We start from the raw sequence: 16,685 nt of genomic DNA, 5'->3' as shown, positions 1-16,685 counted from the left end.
TTCCTTCCTTTTCCCCGTGTATGCTCATCACCTTCACTACATTGATGAAGACTAAAGGATCGGTCGAAAATTATGTACTTGTAAAAAGAAAATTTTTACTTTTTTTTTTTCATATTATTTTGTATTCCTGCACGTCACCAATTGAAAACAAATAAAGAAAAGTTATAAGCTTTTATACTTTTCGTATTCTTTTTTATACATTTCCATTCATATATATATATATATATATATATATATATATATATATATATATATATACATACACACACATGGTAGCCTCCTTCAGTCTTGACGGACTTACCCATTGTAAGGGTGCCTGTAAGAGTGTCTATAAGGGTGGGATTTTTGTGGCAAGATTTGCGCAATCAGAAACTGCACTTCTGAGTCGTTGTTAAATACCAGTGGAACTACCAGATACATATATATATATATGTGTGTGTGTGTGTGTGTGTGTGTGTGTGTGTGTGTGTGTGTGTACTTTTGTGTTTGCTAGAAATGACGTCATATCGCTAAAATTTGAGATGGTAACGAACAAATTCAGACTTTTAGTATATTATATTATATGTATGCGTGTGTTTGAGGGCGTATGTGTGTAAGTTAAGCAACGTTGAATCTGGCTAGTACCGGATGGGTCGCCATTTGTGAATTCTCGCGCAGTATGTACTTTTTGCTCATCTTGGCATTGTTTTCAGTCCTCCAGAACCTTCACTTTCCACTGGTATTTGACAACGACTCAGAAGTGCAGTTGCTGATTGCGCAAATCTTGCCACAAAAATCCCACCCTTATAGACACTCTTGCAGGCACCCTTACAACTGTGATTTATAATTATGATTATTAAGCCAATCTAAGGTTTAGCACTGTTGGAAAAATAAAAAATAAAAAGCAGTCAATTAGCGTTCATGCAATGTTTACAACTTTGTTTGAACACTCTAGACCGTCTACTGTCTGAGCCCGAATTTTGCGTTTATAATGTGGCAATTGTTTAATGACTCGAATGCAACACTTTAGCAAATGGAAGTAAATGGAATCAAATAAAAGCAACGGTGGCTTTGTGGCTGGGTTCTAATCTCCCGAACGGTAGGAATTATCACCCCCTGCTCTAAGAATTGCGAAAGCCTGAAATACTAAATTCTGTAGGTAAAGAAAAATAATTATATAGATATGTGTGTCCGCGTGGGCGCGCGTGTGTGTGTGTGAGAGAGAAAGAGAGAGAGAGAGAGAGAGAGAGAGAGAGAGAGAGAGAGAGAGAGAGAGAGAGAGAGCTAATATTGGATCCTGATAAGATAAAATTCAAAACTCTCGTCGACATAAATGTTCTCGGATACTGAGCTCTTTAATCTGATCAGGATTGTCATATATATATATATATATATGTATATATATATATATATATATATATATATATATACATATACATATATATATATATATATATATATTAATATTTATACTTGCTTTCAGTTTATATATATATATACCTGACGGTGCACGTGATTTAATATTCCACACTTCTAATACTTTTATTGTCATTGGAATCGATGTAATCTTATGCCCCTCAATCAAATCGATCGATTAGCTGCTCTAATCAGAAATTTACCGTGCTGCATCGAGTGTAAGCTTCAAATGCTCGCCAAGTAATTAAGTCAACAATTCATTGAAATTTACATTGCATTGTAGAGAACCTACTGCGGATTTAATTAGATTAATTTTATTTTATATAATGCCTTGAATTAACATTTAAAATGCAATTGTCAAATACAAGTTAATATATTTAAAAATGAATATTTGAAAATATTATCTATATATTAATACGATAGCGTGTGTGTTTTGGCTTGTGTGTCACGCTTACATCCGGGTCGTTTAATTGTTATCTTCTTCTATTTCTTGTAATAAATAATTTCATCAAGAATTCTTCATAAGTTTTGGTTCCGGTTTCGACTATTGCTGATGGCACATAAATCATCTATTTTTTTTATAAATAATTTTATCAAGAATTCTTCCTAAGTTTTGGTTTCGATTTCTATTATGGCTGAAAGAACTCAAGTTATATATATATATATATATATATATATATATATATATATATATGTATGTATATATATATGTATATATATATATATTTTTTTTTACACAGTGATCACCACTTATCAAGGCCCGGAAGCCACTCAGGGATAAGGGTTATTGCAAGTACATTACGTTAGTGTGGAGATTTTATGAAGTGTTTAATTAGGGGGGCGGTTCATTAGGAATTTTTTAACATTAGACTTGAAGACATCCAAGTTGTAGTCCGGAGGGAAGCAGGCAGACGGAACAGAGTTCCACAGGCGTGCAGTTCTAAGAAAGAAGCTTTGTTCATGGAATCCGCGTTTTGATTTAGGCACAGATATAGAGTGGGGGAAATTTTTCACAGTGGATTCAGCTAGACGGATGTTTTTCGTGAAAGATTGGCGAGGGGGGACCAGGGATTGGAGTTCAGACGAGCACCTACCATGAAAATAACGATAAAACAAGGATAGGCTCGCAACGTCTCTTCTGTGAGAGAGGGGTTGCAGGGTAGAGAAAAGGGCATCCCCCACTAAGCCACGAAGTCTATTTTGTACTCTGTCAAGGCATGATAGGCTGTTTTTGGCAGCTCCTGCCCAGATATGGCAACAGTATTCCATCCTTGGACGTACTTGGCTTTTATATAGATAGAGAATTGCATCAGTAGTGAGATATCTTCTGGAGCGGTAGAAGGATCCCACCATCTTTCCAGCGACCTTGGCAACAGACTTGATGTACGTGTTCCATTTCAGATCAGGAGTAAAGGTCAAACCCAGAAGCTTGTCAAAACACGGGGCCTCACCCAGACGAGAGCCATCCATCATAATTGATGCCAGCTGGGGATCAGAGCGTTGATGCTGTAAGGATAGGAGTTTGGTTTTGGATGTATTAAAGGTAACTAGCCACATCTTCCCCCACTGAACCACATGCTCGAGATCAGAGGAGAGAGAATCAGAGAGAACTTTGTCATTTACAGCCTTTGATGTGTTGCTGTAGATGGTCGTGTCATCAGCATAGATGTCAACGAATGATTTAAGTATGTGTTTAGGGAGGTCATTGATGTAGATCAGGAAGAGAGTTGGGCCCAGGATTGACCCCTGAGGAACCCCAGCATTTATATTGCAGGCCTCCGATTTTTGTCCATCTACCACTACTCTTATAAGCCTATCGGAGAGAAATGATTTAATGATTGAGAAAACATTTCCAGTTATACCGTAGCTGGAAATCTTGTGAAGTAGACCCTTACGCCATACCTTGTCAAAGGCCTTTGATATGTCAAGAGCAATTGCCCTAGAAAGGAAGCCTTTGTCAAGAGGTTCACTAATCCTGTGGGATATAACCGTCAGCACATCTGCGGTAGATCTTGCAGAGCGGAAACCATATTGTGTGTCACTAAGAAGGTTATTCCTGCTGAGGTGGTTGACTATTTCTCTATTTAATATGGATTCCAGCAACTTACTCATAACACAGAGGAGACTTATTGGTCTGTACTGAGAGGGAGATGACTTATCACCTGAATTCTTAAAAACAGGGGAAACTGATGAGGTCTTCCAGGGGGTCGGAAAGCACTTCTCCTTAAGGCAGCGCTTAAATAGTTTCGTAAGTATGGGAGCAAGTTCTGGTTGAAGCTTTTTTAACACTATAATTGGGATGCCATCAGGGCCAGTTGCTTTACTGGAATCTAGGGTTTTTATTAGTTTGGCGACCTCATGCACGGATATTTGTATGTTACCTAGCTTGGTCTGTGTTATAGGAGGAAATATGGGAAGTTGATGGCCTTCGTCGCATAGGGTAGAATTAGCTGCAAAGTTCTTGGCAAATAGTTTGGCCTTGTCTGACGCTGACGAGATAACCTCTGGTCCATTGATAATGGTTGGGATAGAACGCACACTTCTGTTCAGGATCCTATTTGTTATTTGCCAAAACTGGTGGGAACCAAGCCGCTGATCAGCTACCTTGGATTTAACAGACTGGGCATATAGCTCTCTTGCATTTTTTATTACTCTTTTACAGTGGTTGCTGGCAGTCCTGAAAGCAGCTTTAGTCTCAGTGCATCTATTACGTTGGTAGCTATGGAAAAAGTGATTTCTGTGCGCGATAGCAGCAGCACATTCTGGGGAGAACCATGGATGGCTGTTAGGTTTTTGTTGGAATTTTTTAGATGGTATGAATTGGTCTATGCCTACAATTAACCATTCGGTCTGATCTGATACTATAGAGGACACTTCCTTTTTAAACATGGAGTGCAGAGGTAAATCAGATATGAATGTACGGAAGCTATCCCAGTCAGCCATAGAGTATCGGTATACAGTACGGTGGAGGGGTACGTCTGGGGGCTTCTTACATTTCGTTTTTATCTTAACTGATACGACGGAGTGGTCGGAGGATCCTAGAGGAGAATGAACGGTACATGAACATAGCTCAGGGGAAGTTGAGAGAAAAAGGTCTAAGAGGCTTGCATATTGATTGGATGTATCGGGCACACGGGTGGGTTCGCGAACTATCTGAGTGAGGTCATAAGCAATGGCAAAATCATGACAAAACCTCCCCTCATCATCTGTCTTATTTGAATGGGTCAGCCATTCCACGTTATGGACGTTGAAGTCACCACAGATGTGGATGTTAGCCGCGGGATGTGAAGACAGTATGTGGTCTATTTTCTCAGATATGCTCTTAAAGATAGTAACTCCGCTGTTGTGGGGCCTGTAGAGGGCAAATATAAATGCAGTGGTGTTAGCAAGTGCAACCCTGAAGCACATATAGGGTAAATTAGGATCTTCTCTTGAGATATCCCTGCCACATGGGAAGCCATCCTAAATGTAGGCACATATTCCATGCCCATGGCGATCTTGGGTGTCAGATTTAGCTGTTAAATTGGAGTATCCATTAATTATAAACTCATCTAGGGAAGTGGTCGGCCCTATTCCAGTTTCACTTAGAAATAATATGTCCGGTTTCGTCTCCTGTAATTGGGTTTCAACCTCTGGAAGGTTGGAACGTAGACCCCTGATATTGGAGAAGGAGACCTGGTAGTAGGGGTCTACGCTGGAAGATGGGGTTCTAGGTTTAATCGAGTTTTTATTCTGGAGATATTTCATGTTGAGGTTTTGGGATTTGTGGAATAGGTCGGCATACTTGGTTAGAGCAGTACAGAGAGGGAAAGTAAGAGAGAAAAAGACAGGAAAAATTTTTTATTTGTAGCACACGAAAAGGTAAAGCCGTAACAATTACCCACTAGTATGGCATCGAGAGGCCCCACCAGAGACTACTGCATGGTCCAGATCCACTCACCAAATGGCAATACAGCAGTCCCAGTACTTTGCGCCTGCTGATAGGACAGCCTCCTTAGTGGTTAATCCAAGGTTCGGGTCCCTGACTATCAGGCGGATAACGTCAGCCCAGACAAAACGTTTACCTCCAGCACCCTTACTAGTGACATGGCCACAAGGACAGACAGAGACAGAAGAATTTCCGACATCTCAGACTACTGGTCACCAAGTAGTACCGACCTTTAATATATATATATATATATATATATATATATATATATATATATATATATATATATACATATATTTTTTTGATAAGTTTTTTTTTATTTCGGTGTCGATTAAATTCATATATATATATATATATATATATATATATATATATGTATTTTTTTTTTTTTTTTTTGAAATCGCAACTTTATAATATGTAAAAATCGATATAACATTAACTCTATAATAATGTGTACGAAATCTGACAGAATTAAAATATCATATTTAAGCGTACTTTACGACTGCGCTTTGCCGGGCGTTCGTGCTAGCTTAGATAAATACTGTTGCAGTGTTAACAAAAAAGCTACAATAACATCAGATTGTTTCTTGGCCTTTTGGTGAAGATCAAAGTTTAGTATCTGTTCTTCAGATGCTGTACTTCCATTGCTTGTTGTCTTTCGGTGGAGGATCAGTCCTTCATGACTGAGAAAAATTTTTATTTTTGTAACTTTTCTCCACGTTAAAAAACGACCCTGGTGTCTAACTCAGTTCCGTGGGGAGGCATTGTAAATAGGTACAATAATATGAGAGCGTCTCCATTTACACTGAACATCTACAGAATACCAACATCAATATATTACATATGAATGAGTCCCCTGTGGAATTTTCACAGGTCCCGCTAGTATAAATTAATATATTTATTTAAAATATATTAATTGCATGAGAATTTTTTCAGTAAACATTAGTAAGCAATTTCTTCAGAAAAAATATTTCAATATATTTTTGTAAAATTGTTACACTTAACAATGGATTCCATTTTTTAGCGTCTTATGGATTGTTCATATGCTTAGCTTGGAAATTTAAAAAAATTCTCCACGAAGTGTAACGATAAAATTGTCGGCCTAGAAAAGACGACATGATTCCATTTTCGTTTGATAAAAACCGGTTTTCTTTTCTTTCTTTTTTTTGTGTTGCAGACCATCTACTTGTTGCCCAGTGCGTAGAAAATCATAAGATCAATAGGAGCCTTCCATCATGTCTGAAAATGACACAATGTTCAATGAGCGAGAACGGGGATACGCCGCTATACAACTGCTTTCTACCGAGCCTAGTTATGACGAGAGGACCATTGCCAGCACCCTCAAAATCAAGATTCGGGCCGTTCAAATCTTGAGGAATATCATGCTCTTACAGGAACCACTTGGCATTGCCAGCTGTGTGAATGGAAGCATTATTCTGCATGACGATAGGACTATCATCACAATTCCGACCAAACTAGGGTAGCAAATGCTCAGCCAACATACTAACGTAACTAGTCGAATTAAATCGACCTTGCAAGCGAACTATAGGCCCTGGACAATTGATACTAATAATGCCCCACACCAAAACTAAACCTCCACCATCTTGCAGCTTTTAAATTGAGCACCTAGGATTAAATTCCGTTGGATGCACTGCCTACCATCACTGTCTAGCTTTTTAATTTGCTTCCGTCGCTAAAAAGCACTTTTGACTAATATGAGGAGTCATATATTCATTGCATCTGATGAAGTCCAGACGGCGCTTTCTGTTCTTTACAGAAATCATTGGCTTGCGTCTTGCAACATGTCCTCGCAAATTAAATTCCTTTAATCTGTTCTTGACAGTAGAATGAGAGAGCACTTTTTAACAAGACGGCATTGTTATTGGATTTGGGGAGCCGTTGCAAATCTGTTTCTTAGGCTCCGGATCTTGATAGCATTGTCTTCCCTGTTAGAAGTAACTCTAGTACGACCAGATGTAGGAGCATCACGAACACTGCCGGTGTTTTGGTACTTTTCCACAGTCTGTCGTACCGATTTCTCGATTGAATAAATCAGAAAAGAGAAGATTAAGAGAAAGTCGTGGCATATGGATTAAATATTACGTTTTATAACTTGAAACAATAACAATTACGATTACAAGTGATTTGTTGCCTGTATGTGGATATTCTAACTGATGTAGGGGCAATAATTTAAGCTGTTTTTAAGCGAATTTGTTGCTGCATACTTTCTTTTTGCCATTTATTTTTTGAAATTGACGTGAATTATAGAGGAATGATAGGCGAGTCAAATGAGATGTAGGTTATTTAGACAATTACATAAAATTTAGATTAAATTTGAAGCTTTTGACAAAATTACAAGTGCAAACTTTTTTTACCGGCACTGTGTATATATATATATATATATATATATATATATATATATATATATATATATATATATATATATATTATCTCTATATAAATAAAATGAACTCATTTTTTCCGTCTGATTTTGACCTAAATAGGATTAAAAATCAAGATATTTCATGCAAATATAATATGCACAAACGGCAGAACAATATCTGAGGTGTGTTATAGGCTTATTATTTCTCAAATTCCTCGATAATCTTAGATTTCTATACTTTTATCTGCTGAGAAGTCACGGCCAAAATCGGTTAAGATCAATGGAAGTGGTAAAATATTTTCTCTCTAATAAATTCCTCCTCCCCCTGCCACCACTTAACACCGTTTGGAGATCGTTCACAAGGAACAGTTGAGAAGAGAACACCGGTTTGGCTTCGTAGTTCTTTCATGTGAAGTTATTTAAAATCACTAAACTAAGCTGCAGTGCTCTGTGGCGTAGTGGTTAGCGTGCTGGACAATTCACATTATATTTTAACGTTCGCGCCGACCTACCGTAGTCGTTTTTTTTTTTTTTTTCCTAAACAACTGGAATGGACTTTTCTTGGTGGCCGAACTGTTAACGTTGCAGATATTTTTTTGTTTTTGTTTTTTTTCACACTTTATTTTCCTACTTTTACTCATGACTCCGGGTTTGATCCTTCCTACTTACCTACCATAACATTTTTTAAAACTCCCCCCCCGTCCCGGAAACAAACACTCGGGCAACGCCGGGTACCTCCGCTAGTATATATATATATATATATATATATATATATATATATATAGAGAGAGAGAGAGAGAGAGAGAGAGAGATACATATATATATATGTATATATATATATATATATATATATATATATATATATATATATATATATATATACTAGCAAAAGCACCCGTCGTTGACTGGTTCAAAAACAGCCTACAGAAAATGGACTCTGATTTATGAAAGTATGATAGGTTATGAAAAGGAAGGGTTGTAATGAGCTAGCTTCGAATTTGGCGGTATAAAAACCAAAGCAAAATATGATGAAAGTAAAAATAAAATAGATAAACCCCATAATTTATTATACCATACCTGTTCAAACTGAAAAACTTGTCACAATATTCTGTGGATCTATATTAAAAAATCTTGTTAAATTTTGTGACCTATTTCCATTCTATGGGGGTCAGGCGCAAACGAACACCCAATAATATTATTATACCATATTTCTTCAAACTGAAACATAATTAGCAAAGTATACTTACGCAGATAGATATGAAAAGTCTTTATTAAAGTTTGTGCATATTTCCATTCTTTGGAGGCCAGGTGTGAACCCAGACCGCACAATTTTATTATACCATCCCCATTTAAGATAAAACAAACTTATCAAAGTATTCTTATGTACATATATATCAAAAACACTTGTAAACGTTTTTTTTTTTTTTTAATTTTCTTATTTCCATACTTTGTGGACCAGGCGCGAACGCAGACCCCACAATTTTAATGAACCACTGTTCTGCCAGATCAAATATACATATTCCTGTGTCTCGATACCTTTTCTATCATTATATGTAATCAGTTTTTTATAATAGTCAACCATATAGAAGCCTATTCATGACCAGACACACACACAGACATTCAGCTTTATATTATATATATATATATATATATATATATATATATATATATATATATATATATATATATATATATACAGGTATATTGTTACAATCATTTAAAATCAATATTTCTTCAAAACTGCTCCGGGCGTGTGTAGAGCTTTAGAAATATTTTATTTTATCTTTCGGTTACCAGATTCACTTGGATCTCTGAAAAAATACGAAGATATGTAAACGTTGATCGATCAGTGTAGATGACAAATGTTTATATATATATATATATATATATATATATATATATATATATATATATATATATATATATATATATATATTATATATATATATATATATAACGCGTCACAGGCGATGAAAAAATATCCAGTAAAGTGCTCGATCGTGGTTGTGAGAGCTGAAGATGCATAACTTTTTTTTTCTCTGTTTGTTTACTTTGCATTGTTTCAGTTTTTCAATGTTGCTGATGAATTTGCGCTGACTCTTTCCAACCTCTTAGGTTTGATTCAGCGCAATGAAACCATTAGTACGACCTTAAAATATGTATATGTATATTTTTAATATATATATATATATATTATTTATTATTTTTTTAATGCATGTTTCGAGGCCCTATCTCTCTCTCCCTCTCTCTCTCTCTCTCTCTCTCTCTCTCTCTCTCTCTCTCGCGAAGCATTTCCATAGATTACTGTTTTTAAACAAATATGAATAAATATTATTTGTTTACCTTCAAAATAAAAATATGGGCGATTTCCTAAGAAACAAGATCTTCAAGGTGAAGACGGTAAGATAACCGTATTATCATTTTAAAAAATCAAAACAAATCTCTTTCTTTCTCTCTCTCTCTCTCTCTCTCTCTCTCTCTCTCTCTCTCTCTCTCTCTCTCTCTCTCTCCCTATATATATATATATATATATATATATATATATATATATATATATATATGTATGTATAACTACTTAATTTCCTCACATAGAATTAATATACGAAAGTATATATTTATGCGTAAACTTTACGTATTTACTTCAAAAGTGCTCAATACGTAGGTAGAGCTAGTTAGTTATTTATAAAATATATATGGCGATTAAGCTACCATGAATATTCCGCGTTTCATCCACTCTAGTATATATATATATATATATATATATATATATATATATATATATATATATATATATATATATATATATATATATATATATATATACGTATTTTTATTTTAGTATCATCTTGATTGTGAAGTATTTATTCGATAATCAAATCATTCTAACTTGACTCTTTTGGTGTTTCTTAGAAATCAGTGCAAGGTTAAATGGGCTGATTTATCTTTAAGTGGTATCTTTTGATGCGTGCGTGGGGACGACGACGCTAGGTGGAAACCTGGGTCAGACGGTGCATCAGTCACTACTCGCGACGCCGTTTCAGATTGCGTACGAGAGACAGGGAAAAGGAGAGAAAGAAAGGGGAGATAAAAAGAAGAGAAACTATATGAGGTATTGCGTGCCCGGATGATGATAGCAAAATAAAGTATAAAGTACGCGATTCACCTGTGGTGAATGATGGTTGTCTAATTTTTGTTATTAATGTGTCAGTACTTACCAAGGCCAAATGTTACTCAAGGGTAGGTATATGAAAGTTTTTAACGCGATATAGTTGCTTTTGTTTGCTGATCAGCTTCGTGTTATATAGAGTTAATTAGTTTGTTGAAAGTATGCCTCAGAATTGTCTGATCTATTCCCTGCTCCCTTTGTTCCAGCTCGTTTAACTCGTTGGTCTAGTGGTCTTCATCAGTTCACTGTTTTAATACCTCATTATAATACAGCTTCTTATTCCAGTAGCTTCTTTACAAGGACTGCACGGCTGTGGAATTGTCATTCTTCTCACTATTTTCCTTCTACCTACAGCCTTCGTGTTTCCAAGACTAATATAAAGAGGCTTAACCTGTCTTTACAATAATCATCTTTCGTTCTGGCTAGCACCTTACATCAAGTGGCTTCTTGTCTGTCTCGAGTAATTCCCATAAAAATAAATGAATGAATAAAACGCATTGTATCATTGTGTGTATGTGTGTTCGATTAATAAGGTAAATGATGTATATATATTATTCCTTAATTGACATTCATTTTTTGAGATGAGCATTATATATTAATTTATTTTCATTTCGAACTATTAGTCTCATCTTTATTAGTTGTTGTTTTTTTTTTTATCTTTTTCTTGGTTTGTTTATTCACAACGTTTCGGCCAACTATTAAAAAGATAAAAAAACAACAACTAATAAAGATGAGACTAATAGTCCGAAATAAAAATAAATTAAGGTAAATGATGTATAGGAAATATACTACAATATCTTAAAAGTATTAATTTGTTTGTTAAAAGTATGCGAAAGCGACACTCCGATTGTTTCGGAAATAGTGTTATATAGTGCCTTGCCTTTGTCTGCCAAGTAATCTGAAAAATTATTATTATCGCTTTTTGATGTGTAAAAAATTTGTATCAAAACGTAAGGTATTTATTATCAAAATATTATGCGAGAAATGTATCAGGAATATTAATGTAGGAATTTAAAAAAAAAATGTTAGAACATAAAACATGGAGATGATTTTAATGATGGCATCAGGTCATCTAAATGTCACGTGAGTTAATGACGTAATGAGATAGATTTGTAATAAACGTAATGAAAGTTTAGAGTTTTGGAGTCAAACGCTAAAAGTGGGATAAGTTAAGACAAAAGATATCGTCTCCGCGTTTTGGAGCTGGGAAACGCGACTTTAGTATAATATAGAAAATTAACAACGTCTTGCAACTCTGATGGGAAGTCAAGAATTAAAATATATAAACTATTGTTGTTTTGTTTTTTAGGCGTATATATGTATATATATATATATATATATATATATATAGTCATCCCCATGCAGTACTGTTTCGCAACATATATATATATATATATATATATATATATATATATATATATATATATATATATATATATATGGAAGTCTGTCGATTTCGACGATGAAGCTGAGATCGGTTAGTGTCTGTGTCGAAGGTGCGATGTGAGTTTGATCGGAGCTCTATAACCCCAGCCACAGATGTGATACCTGATGTCAGGAAATCCGGATAGTGACGACCGTAGTCGCACTATTTTTGCTTCCTTTTCAGCAAGAGCACGACCATCATACTCCAATCGCCTGAGTGCAGGGATCACGCTGCGGCTTTGTTCATCAAACCTGCCGGTAGGCCCTCACTCCATCTCCACAGGACTTTCATCTCTCTCCCAGCCTAGGCAAAGTAGGAATAAGCAGCTTTCCCAGTACTCTCTCCGCTGAAAGCAAAAGTACAAGGACAGGCCAGGACAGTCTGCACACATGCAATCAGCCGCATCCGATGGCTAAGGCAGACCCGAGTCGAGTTGTACATCACCATTGTTGACCGCGTCGGCACTGCGGTGCTGGTTCATCCGCTGCACAAGCCGTTGGTATTCCTTCCTAATCCGCCAAGAGCATCGTTGACCCGGCTTGGACTTTTGTGACCGTAAATAGGGGGGCTAGTAGGTACTACACCTTGCCCAAGAGTGACTCAGCACTGCAACGACTAAGGGGTAGTTACATTCTCCCCAAAACCCAGAGCTCCCGCACCAGGCCTCGTTGCCGGAAGTAGTTTTATACCATACCCAAGAATAATGTACATATATATATATATATATATATATATATATATTGTTTTTAAAATGTAATTATCCATCGACACGTGTTTCGACGTCTACAACTCATCAGAGACGATGAGACACGTGTCGGTGTATAATTATATTTTAAAACAATATATATGCCGCTCCCCATTTGAGGGTATCAAATTGGTCAAGAGGAAAATTATTCCCAACTGGCATTTAGGTAAAAATGCATTTTCGTATAAATAATTTAATTCATTCAAAACGTATCGCAACAACAAAAACAAATAAAACAACATATATATATATATATATATATATATATATATATATATATATATATATATATATATATATACAAAGAAAGAGAGAGAGTGAGAGGTTGGAAGATAGATAGATAAATAGATAGAGATATATAGAGGCATAAATACATTTGTGTGTGCTAGAAGTGTTTCATTCTAAAGGCTATCACCGTTAAACATGTATTAATTTGGAATGTGGTGCTCCTCAGAATTAATATAAGTTGGTTTAACAACTGAAGAAATTGAATGAAAAGTTGCGCAAAATCGACAGCAGATATTGACTAATAATCTGACCATATTGAATTTATATGTGACGTCTGCGTTTGCAAAGCTATAACTCATTTTTTTTTGGGGGGGAGTAATTGCTTCCAGTTTATTATATGTGGAGAGAATAACAAATCTTAATTAAACATGCAGGTTGATTTAAATAACTTTCCAGATCTTTTTGGTACAGGTATCTAAAACTATCATAGACTCTTGAAAATTCAATCTGTTATTGTTATACATCTTATGAGATGACTGACTAATTTTTATGATTTCAGGTTTAAATGAACAGCTGCAGAAAGAATTGGCGATGGAGTGAGGCCCTACTAAAGCCTGATTGTCACAGCTGGTGAATTTCAAAAATACTAAACTCTGATGGTTACGGCTAGGGAGTTTCAAAAATGCAAAGGACACTTTAAGAGAACAATATGCAATAAAATTTTATTTGAAATTTTGAAAAATGACACAGAAACGTATGAATGCTTCAGATAGACTGCTTTTCGGACATCTTATATGAGTCGAGCATCAGTTTTGGAGTGGCATACGAGATTCAAGGAAAGCAGGGAGTCTGTGAGGATGATGAGAAGTGCATGATGAGTAAGGAAGTCAGAACATCAGAGTTGATTGGTCAAATAAAGAATTTCATGGATAAGTACCGCCGTGTGTCTATAGATAATAAGTGCACAGTTTGATGTCAGTGTGGGAACTGTACACACAATTATTCTCGAAGAACTGAGGATGCGGAAGATTTGCATGAAGTTTGCCCCAAAGGGTGCTCAGAGAAGATGAGACTATTTGACTAAGATGGGCATCAAGACAGTTCCTCAACCTTGCTATTGTTCAGAACTTGCTCCCTGTGACTTTTGGTTATTCCCTAAGCTCAAGGAAAACCTTAGAGGCTGTAATTATTTATCAATTGAGAAGATGTTTTGGTTGGTTTGTTGTTTTTGTTTTACGGCATATCAACCCTTTTCGGGTTATTTAATGCCGAATCCAAAGATTTTCAAGAAAAATTTTTTTAATAGAATATATTTGTTGTTTTCAAGTCATTTTCTATTCAACCCATAGTTGGGACCCTAACAGGTACTACCACTCCGGGTCAGGGTGGACCTGGGAACAATGTTAATTAAAGGGTGGATCCACACTCCCCAAAGCCCACAAGCTGGGGCCTCACCACTGGATATAGTTTAAGGTCATATCCAGGACCCCCATTGAGGGACTTTTACCCTCTGCAGGGGGGGGGGCAGTCGGTGTATTCTAATGCCCCACGACAGGGCCGCAATTGAGAAGATAAAAAAAGGTTGTGACGAAATTCATTGACAAGCTCACACAAGAGGACGTCCATGTGGCCTTCCAGAAGTTGTTTGAACGGTACAACAAGTGTATTGCAGCCACAGGAGATTACTTCGAAGGGAACTAGAATTTCATGTGTATACTACTAATAAAGTGGCATAGTCTAGAGTTTCTGATACAAATTAAAAATACCTACCATTTTTTTCAGGCCGTATCAAAATGTAGGTACCGTAAAATATGTAATGTAATCTATTGGCCTCCGTTCTATCTTGAGAGCCAATTGATACCCGTTCAACAGGGAATGTTCATGTATTATTTCATGCAGCATGTCATTGGGCAAGATTAGCCTTGTAGGGCACATTCCACTCTAGGCTTTATGCCACATACAGCACGTGGCAGTACTAAAACAGTCGCCCATTTTAGAACTACCAGGCTAAACGTCACTTAACTTCACCGATCATACGGAAACCAGTGTGTCAACGGTATTATGTTATATACTCTCAATCTGAACTTAATTACATTCGCCGATTGGTCTTAATACACGATCTGTTTTCTGGGCTACGATATTAGGTGTACTTTTTTCTATGCAAGCATCCTTTAATTACGCTTGTCGCTTATTTAGTAAATCATCCTTCGATTTTAATACGTGGTAAGCTTCAAGAATACAACGGTTACATCTTTTTGTTTTACACGGTTAATATTTACCTGCTCTCCCGACTGTTTTAATTCATATTCAGTTGTTGTTGTTGTTTTTTTTTTTTTTACCCATAAACCTAGGGCAGTTGGTGTTTCTTGTTTATCTTTTTATTATTCCTATTGATTCATTTCGAATGCGCTCCTGTCATATTAAAGAAACTATTGTTGATTTTATACGCCAGACCCGAAAATGTGCATGTTAAGCTGAGTCAGGGTGCTATTAGGTTGGTGTCAAAATAATGTATTTTGTTACATTAAGTTGAACGGCAAAAAAACGACATTATTTTTGAACCAACCTAATAAATTTCCTCAAAATCGGATTGGCAATTCTAGACATGTTAACTTGAAAATATACACGAGGATAAACACGGATGGAGGAGGATGAAAGAAACGAGAAATAAATTTTCAAAAGATGCGGATGCGTGGATTCAATCTCTACGTTTAGCGAACTATTTCCAATTTAAGTGTGACAGATCGACAGACTGGGTGCAGGAAATACTCTTATAGAAATGTGTAGACACATCTGTAGGTTTGGAGAGAGGGGTGATATAAGGTCGAGCTTGTAACGGTTGCTAAAATAATGTTGATACATAAAAAAACAACCTTCGATGGATGTAGATGGGTTGAGGGCTAGGAAATTTCGGAGATGTTTGACTCAAAGGAATTGAGTGGATTCTTCGAATTTCTTCTATCTCTAAATTCTTGTCGGAAAATAACCACAGGTGTGGATCGATTGTAGAAATGTGTGACGATGGTGTGCTGGGGGAAGGGGGGATAGGTAATTAAGAAAAAGTTGGTGAGGAAGTAGGAAGGGGTGAAGAAGATGGTTTGTGAAGAAGAAGAAGAAGAAGAAGACGAAGAAGAAGAAGAAGAAGAAGAAGAAGAAAAAGGAAGAAGAGGAAAGACAGGTAGACGAAACGGCAGAACAAGAAGAAAAAGACGACGAGGAAGACTAAGAAGAAGTACAAGAAGAAATAGAAAAGAATAATAAAAAAAAGAAACAGACGATGACGAAAAAGAAGAAAAAAAGGAGGGGAGGAGGAGGAAAAGAAGAAGAAGAAGAAGAAGAAGAAGAAGACGAGGAAGAACAAAAACAACAACAACAATAAGAAGAAGACGAGGAAGAACAAAAACAACAACAACA

At 36.2% G+C, this 16,685-nt stretch overlaps 1 pseudogene; it reads left to right on the top strand.

Annotated features, from left to right (window-relative positions):
• Positions 1 to 5,902: 5,902 nt before the first annotated feature.
• LOC145297252 (U2 spliceosomal RNA) lies at positions 5,903 to 6,119 on the top strand (annotated as a pseudogene).
• Positions 6,120 to 16,685: the final 10,566 nt, after the last annotated feature.

Source organism: Euprymna scolopes, chromosome 17 (genome assembly GCF_053919585.1).
Source record: "Euprymna scolopes isolate OS-2025 chromosome 17, ASM5391958v1, whole genome shotgun sequence".
Taxonomy (NCBI): domain Eukaryota; kingdom Metazoa; phylum Mollusca; class Cephalopoda; order Sepiida; family Sepiolidae; genus Euprymna; species Euprymna scolopes.
The sequence above is the reverse complement of the archived record's forward strand: the minus strand, read 5'-3'. Positions and strand labels throughout refer to the sequence as shown.